Genomic DNA, 22,533 nt, shown 5'->3' on the forward strand with positions numbered 1-22,533 from the left:
GATGTCTAGAGTCTCTCTGCAATCAGTGGTAAGAAATATGTTCTCATAAAAGTGAATATAATATATCCCTGCAGACTGGGGTATGAATAAGAATGGGACAGGGCTCTGTGCAACCCCAGTAAAATCATACACAAAGTAAAGAAGGTGAATAAAGAACAATTTTTGAATTGGGAAACCAGTGCAGAGAGAGATGAGAAATATTTCCGTTTTCAACATTTAAACTCAGGAGCAGCAGAAGTAGAAGAAAAGTCATAAATATGCTGTAATTGTCTAGTGGGAAGGTGCAAATGATGGTCAAAGCTTTCTAATAATGCATTAAGCCCAATGAACGAGGTAACTGCAAGCCAAAAGGACAAGATTCACACAGTAAATATCACAGCAAACTAGTTCATGCTTAAAGTATTCATGAGTTATCCCAGTTGTAAATGTCCTACAGTACAAGATGGAGCATTGTTCAAGTTCACTGAGGTTAATGCTGCTGTCTGGAGACTACAGAGAAGAATAGTAAATTAAAAAAACAAGTGTTTTAGGATATCAGTAGTAGTGACCAGGTTCCCACGAGCTTATTCCAGTTGCTGTTTGTAATTATATATTTTTCAGTTATGAAGGAAGTTATATGATATATGTAACCCTTAAAGCTCCTAAAGGTAGGGGATGCATAAACTGGGGTGACTGAATACAGAGCAGCAACAGTCCAAGGGATGAAGGCTGTAAAATGCTATTCCTACTTGAAGCCATGCTTAAACTTGCCTTCTTTTAGAATCTCAAGAGAGATATTGGTTGTTTACATGAATTACTATATTCTCTACTTTGGCACATCCATGAATGTTCAGTTGACAGACACATCAACCTAGCTAGAATTATTCAGACTAGTAGTACTACTCTGTCAGCTCCTTGTCTGTCTGAGTTAAGGGCATTGTCTGTACCAGTATAAAATCAGTCTAGAGTGCCAGCTAAAAGACCAGTAGAGTTCTATGTCCATCAAGACTCTTACTGATATTATAGAAATTATCAAATTTCATTGCATGAGCTACCTTTCCACTTAATACCAACATACATCAGTTTTCTATTATGCATGGTGGGATTTGCCTCTGTGTAGGTGAAGTTAGGCTGCTTATTTTTAAAAGAAAGAAATATTTGCTCAGTTCCAATGTATTATTCTGGTGATTTCCTTTTTAAAACACCAAATGAGTCAAAAGAAATACAAGAAAATCAGTGGGATATTCTACTAGGTTAATAAAATGCAATTCACTTGGAAGGAGTTGGCAGCCTGTTACTTGCCATGTCTTAGTGGAGGTAGTGTAGGCAGGCTGAAGCAGACAAAATTCAGACATCTTTCCATTGCTCAGTGGATAGAGCCAGAAGAGTTCTCAGATGTCCTCACAGAGATGAAGGCACAAATACCTATTGAATCATACATGGAAACATGTAAGATTTTGAAGCAGTCACAGTTCATATATATAGGTTTTATGTATATAAATGGTCTGGAATTAAACTTCTAATACTGAGGTGTTGAGCCAACACTGGGTGATCAGTGCAATTATTAATGTTGTTCTGTCTAAAAAGGTTCCTGTTATGTATTTGGAGGTTTAACAACCGAAACACACTCAAGACTCTGGTATTGGAAAATGAAAGACAGTTAACTTCGTGGATTTTTAAAATACTTTTTCACTAAGACTTACTGTGGAGTGCACTGGATGGAGTGGCAGAAAAGATGCTAGAAAGTTAAATTGGATGAAACTTAGCAGTGAATGAAGAGTGCAAAATGGATTAAAATTAATTATACACTAAAATGTGTTGTCATTATGAGAAAATGCTGTTTACTCAAGGGTGTCACAGCTCTCTGATACAAATCCTTGTATAAGTATATGAGAGAATCAGTGGCATGATCAGGTTTTCTGAAAGGACACAGGTCACATAGCCAAAGCCTATTTAATTTTTGCTTTGAAAACCACTATCCAGTGGGAATATATGGAGCACTCTCAGTTTCTATTGTTATTATATATCCAGATTAGCTTAATATTCTGGAAAACAATCACAAGCCAAATAAAAAATCAGATAAAAGGAGTAAAATGTACTGTTTACTGACTTTAGTTTGGAACTATGATGCTATTTTATCAATCTTGGCTATCATTGCAGATCAGGATCACAACAGTGGTCAACAAAACTGGTGTTTAATTTTCTGTTCTATGACAACATTAATACCTAATTTCACTGGGTATCCAATATTTACCAACAAATTCAACTAGCAACCATGTGTTAAATATTAATGAGCGTCATACAATTTACTCATCTTGATTATTATAACTTCCTATGCTTCCAGCTATGATGGAAAAAAAAGTTGTTTTTTTTTCTTATTGGGACAGGGCCTCCAAAATGTGTTGTGCATTTGTGGTATTACTCTAGAGCCTGAAACGGAAAATATTCATCCACTTGGGCAACTTTTGTACAGTATGATCATAGTACTGGGATAGAAAAGTAATGATTAAGTAATTACACTGTTTTGTAACTGCCGTGTTTGTTTTCCAGGGTAATAGACAGACAGAAAAGACAATCTTTTTCAGAAAATAACTAAGGAGAGTAACCAGGTCACAAAACATGTCCTGGAAATGAGAAAAACAAAGTACTGTATTGGATCTACCGGACTTCAAAGCACATGCAAATTTTTTTTGAAGAGGTGTGGCATTACAAAAGTTTGTTACAATTAATGTGGCAATAGCTCTTTTGTCAGAAAATGCCACTACTTTTAAAACGACCACTTTTATTTTGGTTGAATAGGGGAAACATGGATGAGAGTAAAAAAGTCTACAAAATCATCTGAAGACAAGAGACCTTATTTCCTGGAACAAACAAGCTGAAACTTTGTAGAACCTGCTGGTAAAAGATTGCATTATAACTAGAGATCTGTTTGCAGTAATTTCTCTCAGAAAACATCTGGTCTTCTTGTTAAATGTGATTAGTGGTATTTGAATCCAATTCAAGTACTTCATCAAATTATCACTGTTTAAACTGGTGGCAACAATACTGACTGTACAAGTTACAAGTGATTTCTTCCTAGTATTTATCCTCAATACTTAGTGTATACTTTACTCATGATTAAAGAAATCATCAGTGCATTGGGACATTTTAATTAACTCTGGCATAGATATTTATTCCAGTTATTCCACGTATGCAGTCTGGGGACTCAGAATTCATCCTTCTGAACCATTAAAAACATTTACTATTGAAGCCTTTCAGGCCACTCAGCCGCAGAGTGGCATAGGAGTGTCTTGCAATTGGTTGAGGAGTAGTCACATCCTCAACAGAGGAAAATGTCTGTGAAATAATGCTCAGTTTCATAATGTTCCAGGCTACAATACCAGTGTAAAAGCTTTAATGTGGGGAAGAATGAGCTCATCTAAAGACCGCACACATTTTGTTTGCTTGCCTTCATAGAAATGAGAGATGACTTTGCCATCCACAGTTTCTTCAAAGCAGACTAGAAGGCAATCCTCACTCACCTCTCTCTTCCAGATGCTATTTTATGAATATTATTGCTTTTCCTCAAAGCAGCAATGTAGTCCAAAGCCTATCATAAAACTAGCAAATCATTCCAATTCACTGTGGCTCATCATCATCTTGTAAGTGTTTGTATATATGAATTTATTTTTTTCTTTTTGGCAGCCTTGACCCAATGAAATAGGAGTCTGAAGAGATTAATCAAGTCATCTGTGGCTTGAAATTGACTGCTAATATCAGTTATGGGGTTACCACATGATGCATTGGAAATGGGATAGGCGCACCAGCCTTAAAATGAGGTGGAAGAGGTTTCTCCAGGGTTCTCCCAAACTATTCTGGCATCACAGCTCCCAGCTATCTCAGAAGCATCGGAAACCATATGGAGAAGGCCTCACACATCTCAGGCTAAGCTTGCACAGTTGGTTTTTATTAAATCAGTGAAAGCTACATAGAAAGCAAAGCTTTGCTCTTGATAAAGTGAATTTGTCATGTGCCCAAAAGATGTTGACAAGTGATTGGCAGTCAGACATTTATCCTTTTATCTTTTCTCCACACAGCTTTTAACAAGAGCTGCACCATTTATTTTCTGAAACCATCTTGTTAACCAGAGTCCTGCAGAAAAGAAATACAGTCTCTCAGAATCTGACATTCTTTTTGCATTTTTCTAAAAAATTGGCATATCTACCATATTCCCAGGTCAGGCACCTTTCACAGGTGTTTAAGTTCATTGGTGCTCAGGTTGTATGAGCTTCTTGGTTTTCACCAAACCCATCTATGTCTGTAGCCTCAGAATTGACCAGGCTTCTCAAGAAGGCTACAGATAAACAATCATGTGCTCTAAAGAAATATTAAATGTTTCTGTGTCTAATACTACCTTATATTTTTAAGATTGGTGACTGGTATGTATTTGTCTTTTGATTTGGCCAGATCCTGTTGGCCCATGTACCAGATCAAAGTCAATACTGCATTCATAGGATGTTCATCAGCTTCAGACTGAAAATCTAGTGCTGATTTTTCTCCTAACATTCCTTGAGCTGAACTTGTAACAAATCTTGTTAAAAACCAGCTTACCTGAAGCAGAGACCCAATCAGTACACACTGAGTGCTTGGGGGTTTTTCTTCCTGTGAAGTTGACCATATGTATCAAAAAAATCAATCCTAGACATGAAGTACATGCAAACTGTATATATATCTAATCTGCATAAGAAAAATATATAAACTGTGTAATATATATATATATATACACACACATATAATTTATAAAATAAATACATAAACTGTGAAAGAAAACATGTAAGAATGTGACAAAGGAAAAATATAAGATGCTTTGGTCCATATTTTATCAAATAAAAGTAAGGGTAAAGGGCTGACTGTTAAGCACACTGCACAAAAGCAAGCTTCCAACAGCTGTTGAAAGACCTTGAATTTACCTGTATTTACTTCTTTTTTTCATGAAAGTAATATCATTAATTTGTTTTTTATTTACTCTTCATGGCCAGTTGATGCTTTTCCAGCAGCTCTCTGCCCAACAACAAGTTGGCCTCTGAATCCCTCCCCAAGTAGCCACTCAGATATTCAGATATCCTACTTTGCACAGTAAAAGGGACATCAGAGATGTCACATGGCATTTCTCAGTACCTTATCTTAATTAGCATTGCTGAGAAGTATAGCCAAAGGCCTGTATTCTGTTTCTTTTTTTTTTCCCTGTTATTTTCTACTTACTTTTAAATCACTGCTAAGTGATAAAGAAATTACCTCATCCATTTCATAAGGAATATTGAAATATTACTTATTTTTTGCACATGTCAAATACAACCAGTGTAAAAAATAAAATTAAATTCTTTACATCACAAAATTAAATTCCTTACATCACATATTTGAATTATTACATTGTTACATCAAATGCATCATTACTCCACCTAAGAATAGTGAAATTGAACTTTAAAAATTCTAAGATAAAGTCATAAATTGCAATATGGTCAAAGATAATTTTAACTTAAAACAGTCCTTTTTACTTGCTTTCTATTTTTATTCTTTCACCTTCACAGTGTAACAAGAAATGTCACAAAAGGGTAAAATACTTTCAAGCAATATATTTCCATTAATGGCAAGATATTTTGGATTAGATCCTATGCAAAACTTTTTATCTTGTGAAATGTTCAGTCAATAAAGAGCAAAAACACATGGCAGCTTCTGAGGAAGGAATTCAGGGTACTATAGTTCCCATTGGTTCAGAACTAAAAAGCATTGTTTGTGTTCATTAAATATGATGCCTGCATTAGTGAAAATAAAATTAATAACATCCTTTGGAATCAATGAATATCACAGATATAATTATGTTTAATGATGCAAATATCAAGTATTTCACAGAAAAATCAGATATTAAAATATATAGTTTTGTTTAAATTGTTTTCGGAGGATAAAACAAGAAAAGAAAAAAATGTTTACTGTTTATACACATTCATGATTTTCCTGATTTTATTTATTTGCTTGTTCACAGGCAACTGATATTCAGTTTAATAATTTTGCCATTCACTTCTTCAGGGTTTGAAACAAATTATTAGTTAATCTAGGTATTTATCTGAGACATCATCTTTAAGTCTTTTTCATGAAACTCGTCACCCTGAAATCTGCATAGCCAGCTGAGACACAGCATATTGTGACACAGATTTTTGTCAAAGCAATCCCACCACTGTTTGGCAATTTACAGGCACTGTGTTTCAATGTTGACTTGGTTACTGTGGATTGACTCATGTCTCAATTCCTCAAAACCTTATATGGCCATATAACACTGCCTGTGAACCAAAAAACAGTAAGTCTTGCCATATTTTGTTGAGGACGTGGAGTAATGAAAAAAAAAATCCTTTCTTCATTCTTTCCTCATTTTCCCCTCATCTTCCCTCACAATTCCCTCATCTTCCAGTAGTGGTGATAAACTACAAAAGAAAGAACAAAATTATCTTTGTTGAAAGTACACTGGATCATAAAACCATAACATCATATAATCATAAAAGAGTTTGGGTTGGAAGGGACTTTATAGGTCATTGAATTCCAACTCCCCTGCCATGGGCAGGGCTACCTTCCACCAGACCAGGTTACTCAGAGCCCCATCCAACCTGGCCTTGAACTCTTCCAGGGATGGAGCAAACACAGCATTTCTGGACAACCTGTTCCAGTGATAATCCAGAAGATGCTGTAAGCCAACTGTAATTAGGAGAGAAAAAAACTTCAATTCCAGGCCAGGACTGACAGAATTTATTTAATCCTGGCAGCTGAACTCTCTAAGAGGAGGATCTCAAGTTTAAAGTAGGACACTGTGAACTGACATGCAACTTGCATAGTGTGTTATGAAAGTCTGCAGAAGAAATAGTCACAACAGGTTGTGTCAGTAACAGTTTTGTTATAGACAGTTGACACAGGTGAGGAAAAAATAAATTACCATTTAATGAATTAATCAGATTTAAATTTTCTCCCTTTCAAGGTTTCTTTAAAGGCTGCGTATCAATATGCAGGTAAAACCTTAAAAACAAATTTGTACAAATTTTTTTCCTTAATTTTTACATAGATTATTATCAAAGAGGGGTTTTGAGATCTTCATATATCCTTACACTGTGTGGTTGCTCCTAACTAAATCCTAATCTCCTAAGTCTGTACCTGAATTGTCCAGTGTCCCGGCATGCAGAACAGCTTTTTCTGTTCTGCACCCTGGGACACTGGCACTCACGGACAAGTAAATGGCCAGAATAGAGAGAAAAAGAGAAAAGTATTTGTGGCTTTATTCACAGAAGTGACTTGAAATCTAATTGTGATTTATGCAGTCATCTGAAGTGAATGAAAGATCATGGAGCCTGAATACCTCCACTGTCTGTGGACAACATACTTTGGCTCCAGATAATCTCTGCCTTATGTCCATGCTGCCTAACCACAGTCTATCTAGACTGATCATATCAGGCCTAATGTCTTTTTCATGTGCCTCCATTGCCTCCAGATACCAGAAGCAGAGCAGCACTGAAACAAATCTGCTGAGCTTTGTGGAGCCTCTGTCAGTCCCTGTAGAACCAGACTGCACTGTGGTGTGGTCATGGTACAAAAAGAACTGAGCTTAGTTCTGGTGGACCAAGCTCAGATCCAGAGCAGTGGTATTAATTAGACTGTCTCTCCTCACCTCGGTTTTGGGAGAGTGGTTACAGAGGCAGAGACCTAACCTGTGCTGGTGCAGTGAGGAGCTGTGCTCCCAACCCCTCTGCCCAGAGTCTGACCACGTGCTGGCACCCATGTGCCAGGAGGTGATCGTGGTGGGCACTGCCTCTGTGTTCTCCTGGTTCATTGATGCAGGACCCAATTCTGCAGAAAGACTCTCTGTTCCTGAGAGCCCCATTCCAGGTGCCCATGGGTACAGGAGACAGGGCTGTGCAGGCAAACTCTCTGGCAGCTTTGCTCTGCACAGTCTGAAATTTGCCACATGTGTCTGAACTACTGAGATAAGGAAATTGAATTTAAAATTGCAGATATAGTCTATCCTATAGGTGAGGGGAGATACTGAATTTCTTTTCTTTTTTTCATGAGGGACAGACATGTTCTGTGTAATTCCTTCCAAAACAGTAAGAAGAAATTCCATCTATCTATCACAAGCATATAGGCATTTTAAAATCATTCTTTTAAGCAGAAATAGAAGCACTTTATAGGCTCAGACCTATTTTTTTTCCACATAGAGGGAGGTGATAGTGGTACAGTTCAGAACCATTCTACCTTTTCCTTATGATTTCTGCATATTAGAATAATTTATCAAACTCAGTGGAGAAAGAAGTTTGAGTCTGTTTTTCTTCATTTGGCTTTTGAGTGTCTTTGAGATGGGGATCAAAACAAACCGTATCCTGCCCCTGTGGAAAATACATTTATACTCAAGATATGCAAAACAGGATATGACAAAATTCTGGAGAAAAAGTACAGCAATGCTGATACATGAGGTTCTGGTATAAATCATTCCCCAGCTCTGGGATTCATGTTGGAAACTGCTCAGATAGATGATTTGATGCTTCAGAACTCCAAAGGAATAAATAGAATGAGAACAAAAAGACACCGATTTAAAGTGAAAATGAAGTAATGTGTTTACACTGAAGGAGTCTAATCATCATCAGAATGTAATTACAATGTATAATCTACTTTGGGTTTATATCTATCACATGACAGAATTAAGATATAGTTATTTCATCAGAGTTTTCCAGTTTGGTTATGTGCTAAAACTACTTACTTCATCAGCTACAATGCTGGCTTACTTTTTATTTTATTTAGTGGCTGTAAGCTTACTTCTACTTTTTCTTTGCCTTTATTTTGAAGCTGATTTATGAATAGTCTTTCTGTTAATGTTACTGAAAAGGACAGCATTTTCAACATAACCAAATCTAAATAAGTGTTCTCACAGTATACACTAAATAAGTGTATAAAAATAGAAGTGTTATTTAAATAGGGCATAAACTACTTCTGACACAAGCATCTCTGTGAGCTGGATCTATTTTTCAATACAAATTTCATGTGGGTTCTCCAGAGTTCCTGTTATATTTTTGCATACAGCTCTGTGATATAGGCAAAAGCCATATAAAGGCAGTAATAAAGCTAGCTTTTCACCTTCTCTTAAATAAATCTTTTCACACTAGACAGAACTTGGAGGATGTACTTGTCCCTAACTAAAAATGACTAGTATTGTCAGTGGGATTTCCCACAGAGGAATTGATGTTTATAATCAGCAGAAGGTACATCTCTCATCCACCATGTGTACACTATCACATCATTGCAGATGCTCTCACTTCCAACTGTGCCTTTTCAGCACAGTAGGCATCTTCTGCTTAGTTAATCTAATGCAGAAAATCCCATCTTCCTGTCTTGCAGCAAGAGAAGGACTAACACCAAAGAAACACAACCTTAGGTCCTAGGAATTATGAAGTTTCATGTCTAATGTTTTAAATGTTTGGTCCTGGAATTGTAGCTGAAAATTATTTAAGTATTTAGATTCCATGAATTAAAGTTCAGATGTGCTTAGGGCAAGCTGAAGAGCTGCATTCCTGCTCAGGGATGGCTGGGAGAGACATGAATTCTGAATAATCCTGAAATTCTTTTGCAGGCAACTCTTCTGAAGTGGTGCAGGCTGGAATAACCTACTGAGAGTGGTTATGCTGTTATGGTTGAAATATTAAATAAGGCTGATATCCTTATCACATGCAACAGTTGCAGTAGAAAATGGATGTGCTAAATAAGTCTGCAAGAAACTTTGTTATCATAATTTCCTGGTTTTCCTTCATCCATTCTCAATTTTCCATCTCCCAGAAAAATATCCCCTTAGACAAAACATAGGTAAGGACTCACACCTCAAATTATATCACACTGTAGCGACTAATTTTCTGGATTCTGTGAAGTTTTTCAGTTGACTATGGGTGCTAAAATGTTTAGAGCCATTTGTACATTGATCAGAAGAAAAACGCTAACTAAAGTACCTGAAGTCCTGTTTTAACCCCAGCATTCTCTTCTTAGAAAAATCAATCATTTAGGACAAGATCTTAGCAAGTGTCAAACTTCTTTCATTCTGGCAGAGATTGGAATAGTGATGATTACACATAAAATACATGTTATAATCTTAAAAAATAAGAAGCAATCAAAATCTATTAGTCAAAATCTATTTGTCAATTTATAAATTCTTGCTTAGCCATATAGTCATACTTTACAAACTTCTAAAATATACAGTGCCTAAGGATTTCAAGTATTGCAAGACAAACTTGAGAATCTTGAGTAACTTTTAACAAAGAAACTATGTCAAGTATCAAGAATTGCCAAAGGCAGTCGTTCCAGATGTTTGGATTGTAGGACAGAAGAGATGCTTTTATGAATGCTTCAGTGTTTCCTTCTGTCTTTGTATGGATCTGTGTTTGGGTGGTAAAAAAAACCTTCCTCACATCTTTATATTTTCTTTTCTTTCACAAGATGTTAGACACATTTTCTCTTATGATCTTTGATCTTTTTGGTACAGGCACCTTAAAACATGCTGAGAGAGCAGCAAGCAGCAACAGAGTTAATTTACCCATTGAAATGACTTCATCTCTGACACAGACTCTTCCATATGCTCCTCTTTAGTATAAACAATTCCATCCAAGCCTCTGTAGAGCAGCAGTGGCAATGAGGTTACTAAATCCAATGTGTTGAGATAGAGAGAATCTTCAGCATAAAGCATGACCTTGTAAATACAAAGAAAGATCCCACACAGTAGATTGTGTGTAAATTCCTTTTCCCTTTGGCACGAGCACATGGAAACAACTGTCACTCCTCTGTAAGCACCTTGTGCCTGAGAAAGGGAGGACTTTCAAAACTGTTTTCCACCAGCTTCATCAGTTTACATTTAGGAAAACTGATGTGAGGGTCAATGACTTTCCCAGATGACACTTCTGAAGTATATATTCCCATCCTTCTCCACAGAACATGCTCAGATCCAGTATATATTTTCTTAGGTTTGCCTTTATCAGTAGCTCACAAGTGAATAAAGTCAAAGAAACTCCTTTACTTTTTCAGTTTAATTTACAGTCTGTTTTTCAAACATGCTTTTGCTGTTTCCTTCTTTCTTTGACTTGTTCTCCCTCCCCTTGTATCACAGTGAGGCGAATAAATCCCTTCTTTATCTGTAAAAGGAGAAACTGAATTATACTTATTGAATATAAGAGGTAAATAGGTAGACAGAGAGAGAGGTAGATATATATGTAAGAGAGATATATATAAGGGAAGGATGGAAAAAAGGGAAGGAGGGAAGGTTAATTATGGATGTTGTCAAAAATGCTGACTACAACCACCCTTCAGGGAGTTGTAGAGAGTGATAAGGTCACCTCTGGGTCTCCTTTTCTCCAGACTAAACACCCCCAGCTCCCCCAGTCGTTCCTCACAGGGTTTGTGTTCCCAGCCCCTCTCCAACCTTGTCCTCCTCTGGACGCGCTCAAGTGTCTCAACATCCTTCCAAAGCTGAGGGGCCCAGAACTGGATACAACTCTCAAGGTGTGGCCTCACCAGTGCCCAGTACAGGGGAAGAATGATCTCCCTGCTCCTGCTGGCCACACTGTTCCTGACCCAGGCCAGGATGCCATTGGCCTTCTTGGCCACCAGGGCACACTGCTGGCTCATGTTCAGCCGCTGTCACCAGCACCCTCAGGTCCCTTTCTGCCTGGGCACCATCCAGCCACACCACTCCCAGCCTATAACGTTGCAGGGGGTTATTGTGGCCAAAATGCAGGACTCAGCACTTGGACTTAATAAACTTCATCCTATTGGACTCTGCCCATTCCTCCAAACATTCCAGGTCTCTCTGCAGAGCCCTCCTACCTTCCAACAGGTCAACACAAGCTCTCAGCTTAGTGTCCTCTCAAATCTACTAATGAAAGACTCAATTCCCTCATCCATGTCATCAATGAAGATACTAAAGAGGACTGACCACAGCACAGATCCCTGAGGGACACCACTGGTGAGCTGGATCCAGCACCGTTCACCACCACTCTCTGGGCCCAGCCATCCAGCCAGTTCTGAACCCAAAGAGTGCTCTTGCCCAAGCCGTGGGCTGCCAGCTTTTCCAGGAGTGTGCTGTGGGAGACAGGCCTTGCTGAAGTCCGAATAGACAACATCCACAGCCTTCCCTGCATCCACAGGCAGATCACCTGGTCATAAAAGGACACCAGCTTGGTCAAACATGACCTACCCCTCCTAAGCCCATGCTAGCTGGGTCTGATATCCTGGCCATCCTGGAAGTGCTCTCTGATGGCACTCAGTATAAACTGCATCATTACCTTACTGGGTACTGAGGTCAGGCTAACTGGCCTATAATTACCAGGATCCTCCTTCCTGTCCTTTCTGAGAGTGGGTGTCACATTGGGCAGCTTCCAGTCATCTGGAACCTCACCTGTGAGCCGGGACTGTTGGTAAATGATGGAGAGCAGCTTCACAAGCTCATCTGCCAGCTCCCTCATCACCCTGGGATGGATCCCACCTGCTCCCATAGATTTATGGACATCCAGCAGCTCAGCAGTTCTCTGACAGCCTCCTCCTGGATAACAGGGGGACCATTCTGCTCCCTGACACCATCCACCAATCCAGGAGGACAGTTATCCTGAGGACAAGCCATCTTCCCACTAAAGACTGAGGCAAAGAAGGCATTAAGCACTTCCATTTTCTCCTCATCTAAGTTCCTTCCTACATCCAGTAGAGAACAAAGGTTGGTCTTACCCTTCCTTTTACTATTAATATATTTGTAAAAATATTTTTTATTATCCCTTATAAAAGCTGCCAAATTAAGTTTGAACTGAGCTTTGACTTCCGTAAGTTTTTCCTACATGCCCTAGAAGCCCCCTTAAATGCTTCCTGAGAGACCTGACCCTCCTTCCAGAGATGATACATCCTCTTTTTATTCCTAATGTCCTTCAAAACCTCATTGCCCATCCAGACTGGACATTTGCCTCCTTTATTCATCTTTCAGCACACAGGGACAGTCTGTTCCTGTGCCCTCAAGATCTCTGTTGTGAAACTCACTCATCTTTCCTGGACTCCTTTGTTTTTAAAGGCTGCTTCCCAAGGAACTCTTTGAATAAGTCTCCTAAATAGGCCAAGTCTGCCCTCTGGAAGTCCAATGTAAAAGTCTTATTGATATTCCTCCTCATTTCACCAAATATTAAGAACTCCATAAATTCATGATCATTATGCCCCAAGTAGCCTCCAACAACCACATCTCCCACCAGCCCATCTCTATTTGCAAAGTACAGGTCTGACAGTCCCTCCCCTGCTGGGCTGGCCCAGAAGCTTTGACAAAAAGTTGTCCTCCACACTCCCTAAGAACTTCTGGACTGCCTCTTTGCTGCTGTCTTAAGTTCCCAGTAGATGTCTGGTAGGTTAAAGTCATCCATTTCCAGCAGGCCAGCTGCTGAAAAAGTTGCACTATGATCAAAGAATCCACAATTCTGCTGATGACACCGACCCTTCAGCCACTTATTGACAATGTGGGCTCTCCTATTCCTCTCACCGTTTTTCTCAGTCATCTAAAGGACTGAGCAGAACACTGCCTGTGCTCCTGCCTTATCAACCACTTGACCCAGTGCCCTAAAGTCCCTTTTAATTGCGCTGATGCTCCTCTTTTCAGTCTCATTGCTGCCAGCCTGGAGCATCAGCAGTGGGTAATAATCAGAGGGCTGAATCAGCCCAGGCAGTCTCTTGGTAAAATCCCTTACCTGGGCCCCAGGGAGACAGCAGACTCCCTGTGGGATAAGTCAACAAATACTTTGGTTATATTAATCTGGAAGACTTGCTCTTGACATGAGTAGCAAATACAGCTTCTGGTAAAATTTGTCTTCAGTGTTATTAATAGAAATCTCACAGCAGTTCTGAGTATTCTGACGTTGGTTATGTTCAGTGAGTCAGTAACAGAATAAAGTCATACTGCAAAAAACTTACAGACACTGGACAGTGCTTTCTCCTGTTCTTAACATATATTTTATGTTCATGTCAGGTAGGAAAACATGAGGTGTGTTATTTTAGTCTCTGTTTTTAACCTTTCTTTCTTTTACAAGATTAAAAGAAAATAATTATCTCTCATAAGCATTCCAAATTAAATTGCAGAATGAAACAGCGTCCCACTAGCTTTACATTTAAAATTACTTATGCTCAGTTTAGGATTATTAATCTGTAATTGTTTTCATAACTGGTGATCAAATAGAAAAACATCTGTTGTTTTGAAACTTTCATTCCCTTTCTCTTTAGCATATTTTCTACACCTTTCCATTTTTGACTCCTAATGAAAGGTTCATTCTCCTCAAGGAAAGCCATCCTGGAACTGTTACCCTCCTGTCCCTCTGTTCTAATTCCACCCCCCTCCCCCAACAGTCCCAGTCTCCCCAGCTCATCTTGCCTCTTCCCATGTACCCCCATAAAGGCTCATGGACTTCTCATGGAGGCTGAGCAGTTATTCAGTGAAGACTCAACACGGAAATTTCCAGTGTGGATGAAAATGGATGAAAATTTCAATGCAGAAAGCACAGTGCAACAGACCCAATAGGGTGGTCTCTCCACTACCACAGCATTTTCTAAATCTTAAAAGAACTTGATCCTTATTTTGAGAAAAAATGTAATAACCAGATCATTTGAAATTGGCAACTGGAAAATGGATAATTGTAAAAAGCCCTTATGCAGCTCACAGCTGGAAGTCTCAGAATCACTTTGTTTTTCAGGTATCCATATGTTTCCTTAATGGTTTCAGTCTGAGATGGAAAATGTCAGTAAAATCCACCAAGGCTTTTACTCAGTGGAAAATACAGCTTCCTGTGAATCCATCCAGATTAGTTTAGTTTTTTGTGGCCGTGTGGAAATTCTGCAGATATTGAACCTGGTATGACCAAGGGGTTTGTATTAAATTGGGTTACATTTACAGACTCCATCCTTCTGCTCCTTGCTCTTTTGATTGAGAGAGGAGAAAATGAAGAGGGTAAAAATGGATAGGAGAGATATACTTTTTCATTTGGCAGCTATTTTAAACAAAACCAAAAACTGAGCCTGTGGAATAGAATCATGGTAGTCTCTTCAAAAAAGGCATGCATACCACATCTTTCTGAAAGGAGACATGCACTTTTGATATGTGAATGTCTTCCACTGCTAGCCCTTTGTGACACAAATATTGTGTAGTCCTTTTGCAGGAAAAAAAAGAATACTAATTAATATAACTTCAATTATCTGGAAAAATACATCATTTGAAAATTAATTTATCTATTTGTGTTGAACACATTTATCAACAGAATCTTTCAGATGTGTGTGAAGAGACTAACAGCCTTGGGTCAGATACTGCAGCAATGATTTGTTTATAATTTTCAGATTCCTACACAATTTTTAAGCTTACTGAATTTTTTCGTTTCCATGTTGTCATCAGGTTCATTTTCAATGTGCAGCACCATGAGTCAGACTTGATTTTTTAGATTTATCCTATGTTTTCGCTGTAATTTTAAGTGTATTTTCTTTTTCTTAATTAAGATTTGATTTATTTATTTATTTTTAATGTTACCTCATGGATTCTGCTTCTGCCTGGTTTAAGATATTAAACACTGCACCTATGACTGCTGTCAATAGCTTGATTTTATGACAGAGGGAATTGAACTTAACATTTTCATTTGTTGTTTCACAACTTCATTTCATGAAGTTATACATTTTCATTTGCATGCCATATGTAGATATTTCTACTCACCTCTCCACACATATCTGATGGTAACTAGAATGTAAAGGATACATTAAAAATATATTACATGTATTTAGTTCTTTCTGTTGATGAAATGTAGGAAAAGATTTCCTTCATTTTCATATTCCTTATTAATAATTTGTAATTATTCACCAACTATAATTCAAAGATAATCCTTTCTAACTTCTGTAATGTTATTGGATGTATTAGTTAGTCAAAAGCGAGCAGGCACAAAAGGGTGATAAACAATAATAATTATTTTTTGTTAAAAAACATATTTCTTTACATATTGCTCTGAATATCTGAAATTTTTCTTTTTTTAATGTGAAATATTGAAATAGATAGCCTTTAATATTTTGTTGTTGGATGTATTAGTTAGTCAAAAGCGAGCAGGCACAAAAGGGTGATAAACAATAATAATTATTTTTTGTTAAAAAACATATTTCTTTACATATTGCTCTGAATATCTGAAATTTTTCTTTTTTTTAGTGTGAAATGTTGAAATAGATAGCCTTTAATATTTGGGTTTTGAGTGAGTTAATGTACTTCTGTTGATATAGCAATTAGCCTGTTTTCTAGCCTTAGAATCATTGAATAGTTCAGACTTGTGGGGAACATTGAAGGTCTTGTAATCCAAGGCCTCTACAATGAGCAGGGACATCTTCAACTAGATCAGGTTGCTCAGAGCACCAATCCAACCTGAGCTTGAATGCTTCCAGGAATGGGACATCCATCTCTCTAGGCAACCCCTGACAGTGTTTCACCACCCTCATTGTAAAGAATCTTCTCTTAGTCTATCTTAGTTTGCTCTACTGTACCTAATATGTTAGAAAACAATGCTACTCTAAGTTTTCTAATATAAGATTAAAAATTGTTGTTATTACTCTGATTACTATTATTAGAAAAAATTATTTCTGTGTTCATCTGTAAGTAATCCAAATAATTCTAGCTACTGAACTTACATTGTTTAAAAATGGAAACAGGAAAAACCAGCCCCAGCAAAGAGCAGTATTGGGTCTGTGCCTAGACAATCACTAATTCTGCCAAGAAAAGATGAAGTATTTTGTTTTCAGTACATTAGAGGCTGGGCCAAAAATTATATAAGGTAACTCCATTTTTATGGTGAATGCATTTAAAAGAGTGTGGATTTCAAAAGAAATCAGTGAGAGTTTACTAGACATGTAATAGGAGAATAAAGCAGGATATTCTAGGTACAATCATCTCAGAGCTTCTTGATAGGTCTCAGCTGCAGCCTTACAGTACAGTATGTCTGTACATATTTTACACCAGAAATATTAGGCCTGAGGGGGTAGCAAAATAGTGTACCTGAGAGGCAGTTTTATTTTGTTTTTCATCTATGAAGGAGCATTTTTGTTTGAATGCCTTTTTTACATTAATCTTTAAAATGCAGAGCACGTAATCTTCACACAGCAGTTTTCATACTTCTCCCTAAAATCAAAAATATTGATAAGTATCGGTTGCCATAAATCACATATACACGTTACTCAACTTTTTGGGACAATTTTTCTCTAAATAAGTTTTTGCTTGCAAATGTTATTTCAACAAAACTAAAATTTTTTGACACAGCAACAACAAACTCAGTCTAGGGACATCAGGTTTTAAATCTCAATGACATGCTTTGTAGCTGCCAGTATTTCTCCTTAAGGCACTTTCAGAAACACCCTTAAAGCTTGTTTTAAAGCTGTGGTGTTCAGAATTCTGTTTTGACTGGATTATTGAAAACACTATGTTGAATTTACAAAGAGTGTATTCTAAGCATTTTCCTCAAAATGTGTTTTGTGTATTTCAAAATGCACCTTTTTCAAAAATTTTATTTTGTCTGCAGAGAAATTTAGCTAAATCATATAAAAGGTGGCTTCTTTCCTAAACACATACATACATGAACTTTGGAAAGAAAGAATCCAAAACATTGGAACATAAAGACATTAATTTTTCTCCAAATGTTCAAATAGCGAACATCTGGTTTAGGGAGACAAAAAATTAGAAAAGTTTGCAGCAAACTTCACTCATCTGATCTTATAAACTTGCATCATCCTTCATATAATATGTATGCATAATCCACAGAATTCCAAAACATTAGAACTGAATTTCTGCAAATACGGATGTGTTTCCATGATAGTGAAATCAGGATTAAAAATGGGGCAGTACACACATACCATAAAAACACAGCTGAAACATTGCTCTAATTTCTGCAGTTGTAGCCATATCTTTGAGATCAGCCTTGCTATGGCTACATGAATCTTTATGAGAACACCAAGGCTGACAACCACTGATGTTTTGCACATGTGTAACTTTTTAATATGTTAAAATTTTGCTAACCGAATTCTCTGAATAATGATTATTTTTCTGGGCATTAGTCAGATCTGAGAGAAAGTGATATAAACGCAGTACACACCATAAAAACACAGCTGAAACATTGCTCTAATTTCTGCAGTTGTAGCCATATCTTTGAGATCAGCCTTGCTATGGCTACATGAATCTTTATGAGAACACCAAGGCTGACAACCACTGATGTTTTGCACATGTGTAACTTTTTAATATGTTAAAATTTTGCTAACTGACTTCTCTGAATAATGATTTTTTTCTGGGCATTAGTTAGATCTGAGAGAAAGTGATATAAATTATGATTTGATTTTTTGAGCATTTTGTCTGCAGGTCAGCCTTAAGCACACAAATAGAGAATTATTGACACATAAGGCATCTTTCCAGTAGCTGGTGTGAGCGCTGTTGGCACTCCGGATTTCATGAGCTTCTACTCCAGCAGTCAGCCTGTGATTTAGGTGAGATTAGCACTAAACCATGCACCACCATAAATACTGAAAGCATCATGACATGACTCCATTTTGTCTGCACCAGTTGCAAGTTACCCTTGCGGAACTCATCAGGCAGTTAGGTTGTATTCACTGAGAGGCTTGTGGACAGAATAACTTCATTAAAACCACAGCTAGTATTACTTTATAATTATTCAGCATTATTTTCCAAAATAATTAAGTCAATAAGCTCAGTTTTACAACAGAGTTGTTGTTGTTGTTGGTTGTTGTTGCTGTTGCCATTGTGATGGTTTGCTTTTTTTTTTTTGAAATGTGAAATTTTAGAGCAAATAACTAAATGTCAAATTCTTTGAACTTTTTTATGGCATTCCAAAATGGAATTGCACCAAGTTGCCACTTCATTATTAAACGGATGTGTGTCCTTTTACTAGCAGAGACATCAAATAAATCAATTGTGTTTATTATATATTTGTGGAAAATTATATGACTTTCCCAGTATGTCTTTTTGTTCTAAATTGCCTTCTTCCACAAGCCTTGTCTTGATGATTAGATTTTATCAAAGTGTGATTTTATTCCTCTATATGTGTTATATTAAAAAAAAATGCATATTCTGTATTTTTTCCATCCTCACTTTTAATATTCACCTCATAGGTATTCTTTCAGAAATATTTTAATTTTTCTTTTTCTTTTTATTTAGTGCTGATTTACACACACATATGAAAACAATCCTTGAGCTTCTTACTTATTGCAAAGGCTACAATTTCAGTGAATTACAGACACAAATATGATCTCCTATTCGGGTACATTGAATTCAAAGCCCTGGTAGATGAATTCCAGAGTTCACTACTGTCCCTGATCTCTGGTTAACAGTGTACAAGACAATCAGTATAATTAGAAATATATAGTTATTCATATGATCTATGATCTGCATAGATAACACAACAATAAAACACAGCAATAAAAATGTTCTTGGAGTTCTCATTTCCAGAACAATAGCAAGCTCATTACAAGCTACAATAGCACAGAAGAAAAAAAATCTGGTAAAACCACGTGTCCCATAAGGTTTCTTCTGCAGGCAAAAAGACATTACCCCACTTTTTCCTGCTTCCTTTAGAAGTATTTGCTTTCATTTTAAGACATATCAGATTCAAGTGAAGTTTTCTTCCTTGATTCACAAGATTGTCAGTGTGTGGAGAGATTTTAAAAGTACTGCAAACCAGGAGGACTGTCTCCTATGCAATTAGAAAGCATATAAAGACTTTTCTCTTTGCCATCTCTGGACATCTTGAACTTTTCCTTCACGCCTACATGCACAAGAAGAAGAAATGTTCTATATGGTTCACTTTTTCTGCTGTCACATCTTTACAAACTGGTCTCTACCATGTCCACAGTGACAAAACTTGAAAATGTTGTTACCCACGATGTCTTTCCGTCAATGCTAGATATGTATTTTAAACCATTCACATTCTTCCTATTCAAATCTCTATTGTACTAAGTTTTGAATACATTTTGTAAGCAAATCTGTTACTATGAGACGACACACACAGAAGAATGAAATCTTTTGTGTCTAAGGTGACAGTTCATGGTCAGTTTATGGAACTTATTTAAAGTGTGGCAAATATTTTTCTTTATGTCTGAATTCTCAATGGCCAAATTAAACCCTTTTTCCTTTTCTCAAGTAAATTTCATTAGTTTCAGAAAGTATTTTTAGGGATCTTTATTTGAATAGTGAAAATAATTCCACTCAGAGGACTTGCAATCCACGCAGATTTAGTAAATCTTTGTTTCTATTCAGCATCTTGATTTCTCATGCTAGTCAGGATGCCTACAATGTCCTGTGTCATTTAAAAATAGGGAACTTCCATCTATTCTGAGTGTATTTAGAGTGTGGCTGATAATATTTCTTCAATGTATGTAAGCTTCAAAGTCTGCAACACCTCTCACGTCATAAAAATGCAAAAGAATATCAAGAAGTGAATAACCTGTCAGCAGTCATTGAGCATTTACAACATGAACACAAACCATGTGTTCTGCAACTGCAAAATGAAATGCTATTAGTAGCTTCAAAGTCCCTTTTAATTTCTGGTTTTTATTTTCCACAGCACAAGCCAGTGGAAAATACTCAGGGCATAGTGTCTCTTTGGAGAGCTGATAATGATATAAGTCAGCTTAATCAGAAAACAGCAGAAAAATAATTTACAATGCAGGTTTCTTATTTTTCTTCAAGTTGACACAGACAGGATATTTCACTGTTTCATGCATCATGGAACAGTTCCATTTGTTGTGGTGATCCTTTGCTGATACCCTAGGCTTCTTGCTAGTTCTCTATGAAGCAAAAATTGTTTCTGTAAATGTGGTCCAGTTTCAGGTGGATAAATCTTACAGGATAACAATAGTTATATGAAAGTCTCACCTTTTACCTGAGACAATTTTCAAGGATTAGTCACAAAGCATTTGACAAATTTTTTCCTAACATGAAATATACATGTTCTTTTCTAATAATTACTCATCCTTATTACACCCTATGTATTATTTTGATTTTAATTATTCAGAAAAATTCAAAAATTTTTCATCAAGTTCTGTAAGAAAGACACACTAAGACACAGTGTGCACAAGTGCTATGAGTATGCAGGTAGGTGGCTGTGATCAGTCAAGCAAAGTTTTGTTTTCTACTTGGAACAGGAATATTTCATACAGCATATTGTGCATGATACAAATCCTCCCTAAATTACTCTGGGAAACTATAAGAAAATTGAAAATAAAACAGAATTAGGCTATTTTATAGTATTTTATACATTGTTCCATCTTTTGTTTTAAGAAAGCCTAGTATTTGGCAAGCCAGCCTGAAACATATTTTAAAAATAATGAAGATTTCTTCCTCTGACAAGACATCAAAAATCAGGCACACTTGACTATCTGAACTATCTATCAGAGTCTGAATTGAAATTTATTGGTGTGAGTAATTTTCTGTATGTCAGTAAATCTTGTAGGATCAATATTTGAATGTGTCAATGCAGAATTTTTTTTTCCTTATTATTATTTGTTCTTTGAATTTGTCAGTCCATTTTTTTGTCCTGTTCAGCTGTATTAAATAATCACTTAAGATGTTAAGAAAATTTCTGGATTAAACTTCTGTCTGCACAGAAGGAACAGATTGTATGTGAGCCACACTATGAACATTTAAAACCGAGGGGATCATCAGTGTGCTTTGAAGTGAGAAGAAATGAAATGGCAGATGCAGAACAGCATGTGGTTTGGAAATTTCATTATTGGTAAACCATGCCGTTTCATCTAGATAAAATAAAAAGGGGAAAAAAAAAACAAAACAAACAAGCCATGCTGATGTTAGATTACTTATCTATTATAAAGCACCTAGAATGAAACCAAATGAAAAAAAAACAACAAAACCTAACATCTATCAGTTCCTATCATAGGAAAAGTACAATTAAAGTTTCTATTTATTAGCTACATGTATGAATGACAAAAATTACTTCAATAGACAGCGATGAAAAGCACTGAAACCAGAAAGCACTATGGAAACCCACGTGGACTGGGAAAATACCACATGTGGCTGCAGGATAAAGACCAAACCCCTGGATATCATCAGTGACCATTTTAAACCCTAATGGGCCTGTGTCACGTTGCAAAAGATGCAAATGTTTGACTGGTTTTCAGGAGCACCTGGGACTCTACATCTTCAAGACCAATTCACCACGTGAAAAATGTTGCAATTACTTTGATTCAAAAATCTCACAAACTCCAAAAGGCCAAAAAATTTAATGAAATTGTGTTTAAGCAGTAAGAAGGTGATTAACACAAGAAAACTGTTAAAATGAGGTTGAAAATAAAGCAGCTGAGAGAATTTAGTCTTTACAAAAGTATACTAACACAACCTAGCCCAGAAGATTCCTCAAAATCTCAATGACATCTTTATGGAACAGATCTATGGAACAGATCCTGGAAAGATTCTCTCCTTGATCTACTGCTTGTCAACAGAGTGGATGCCATGAG

At 36.8% G+C, this 22,533-nt stretch overlaps 1 pseudogene; it reads right to left on the reverse strand.

Annotated features, from left to right (window-relative positions):
- Nucleotides 1-11,155: 11,155 nt before the first annotated feature.
- The window catches only part of LOC120504675, a 47,603-nt pseudogene continuing 36,225 nt past the window's right edge, over nt 11,156-22,533 (reverse strand).

The sequence above is a fragment of the Passer montanus genome, unplaced genomic scaffold (assembly GCF_014805655.1).
Source record: "Passer montanus isolate IOZ18808 unplaced genomic scaffold, ASM1480565v1 scaffold3, whole genome shotgun sequence".
In the NCBI taxonomy this organism is placed as follows: domain Eukaryota; kingdom Metazoa; phylum Chordata; class Aves; order Passeriformes; family Passeridae; genus Passer; species Passer montanus.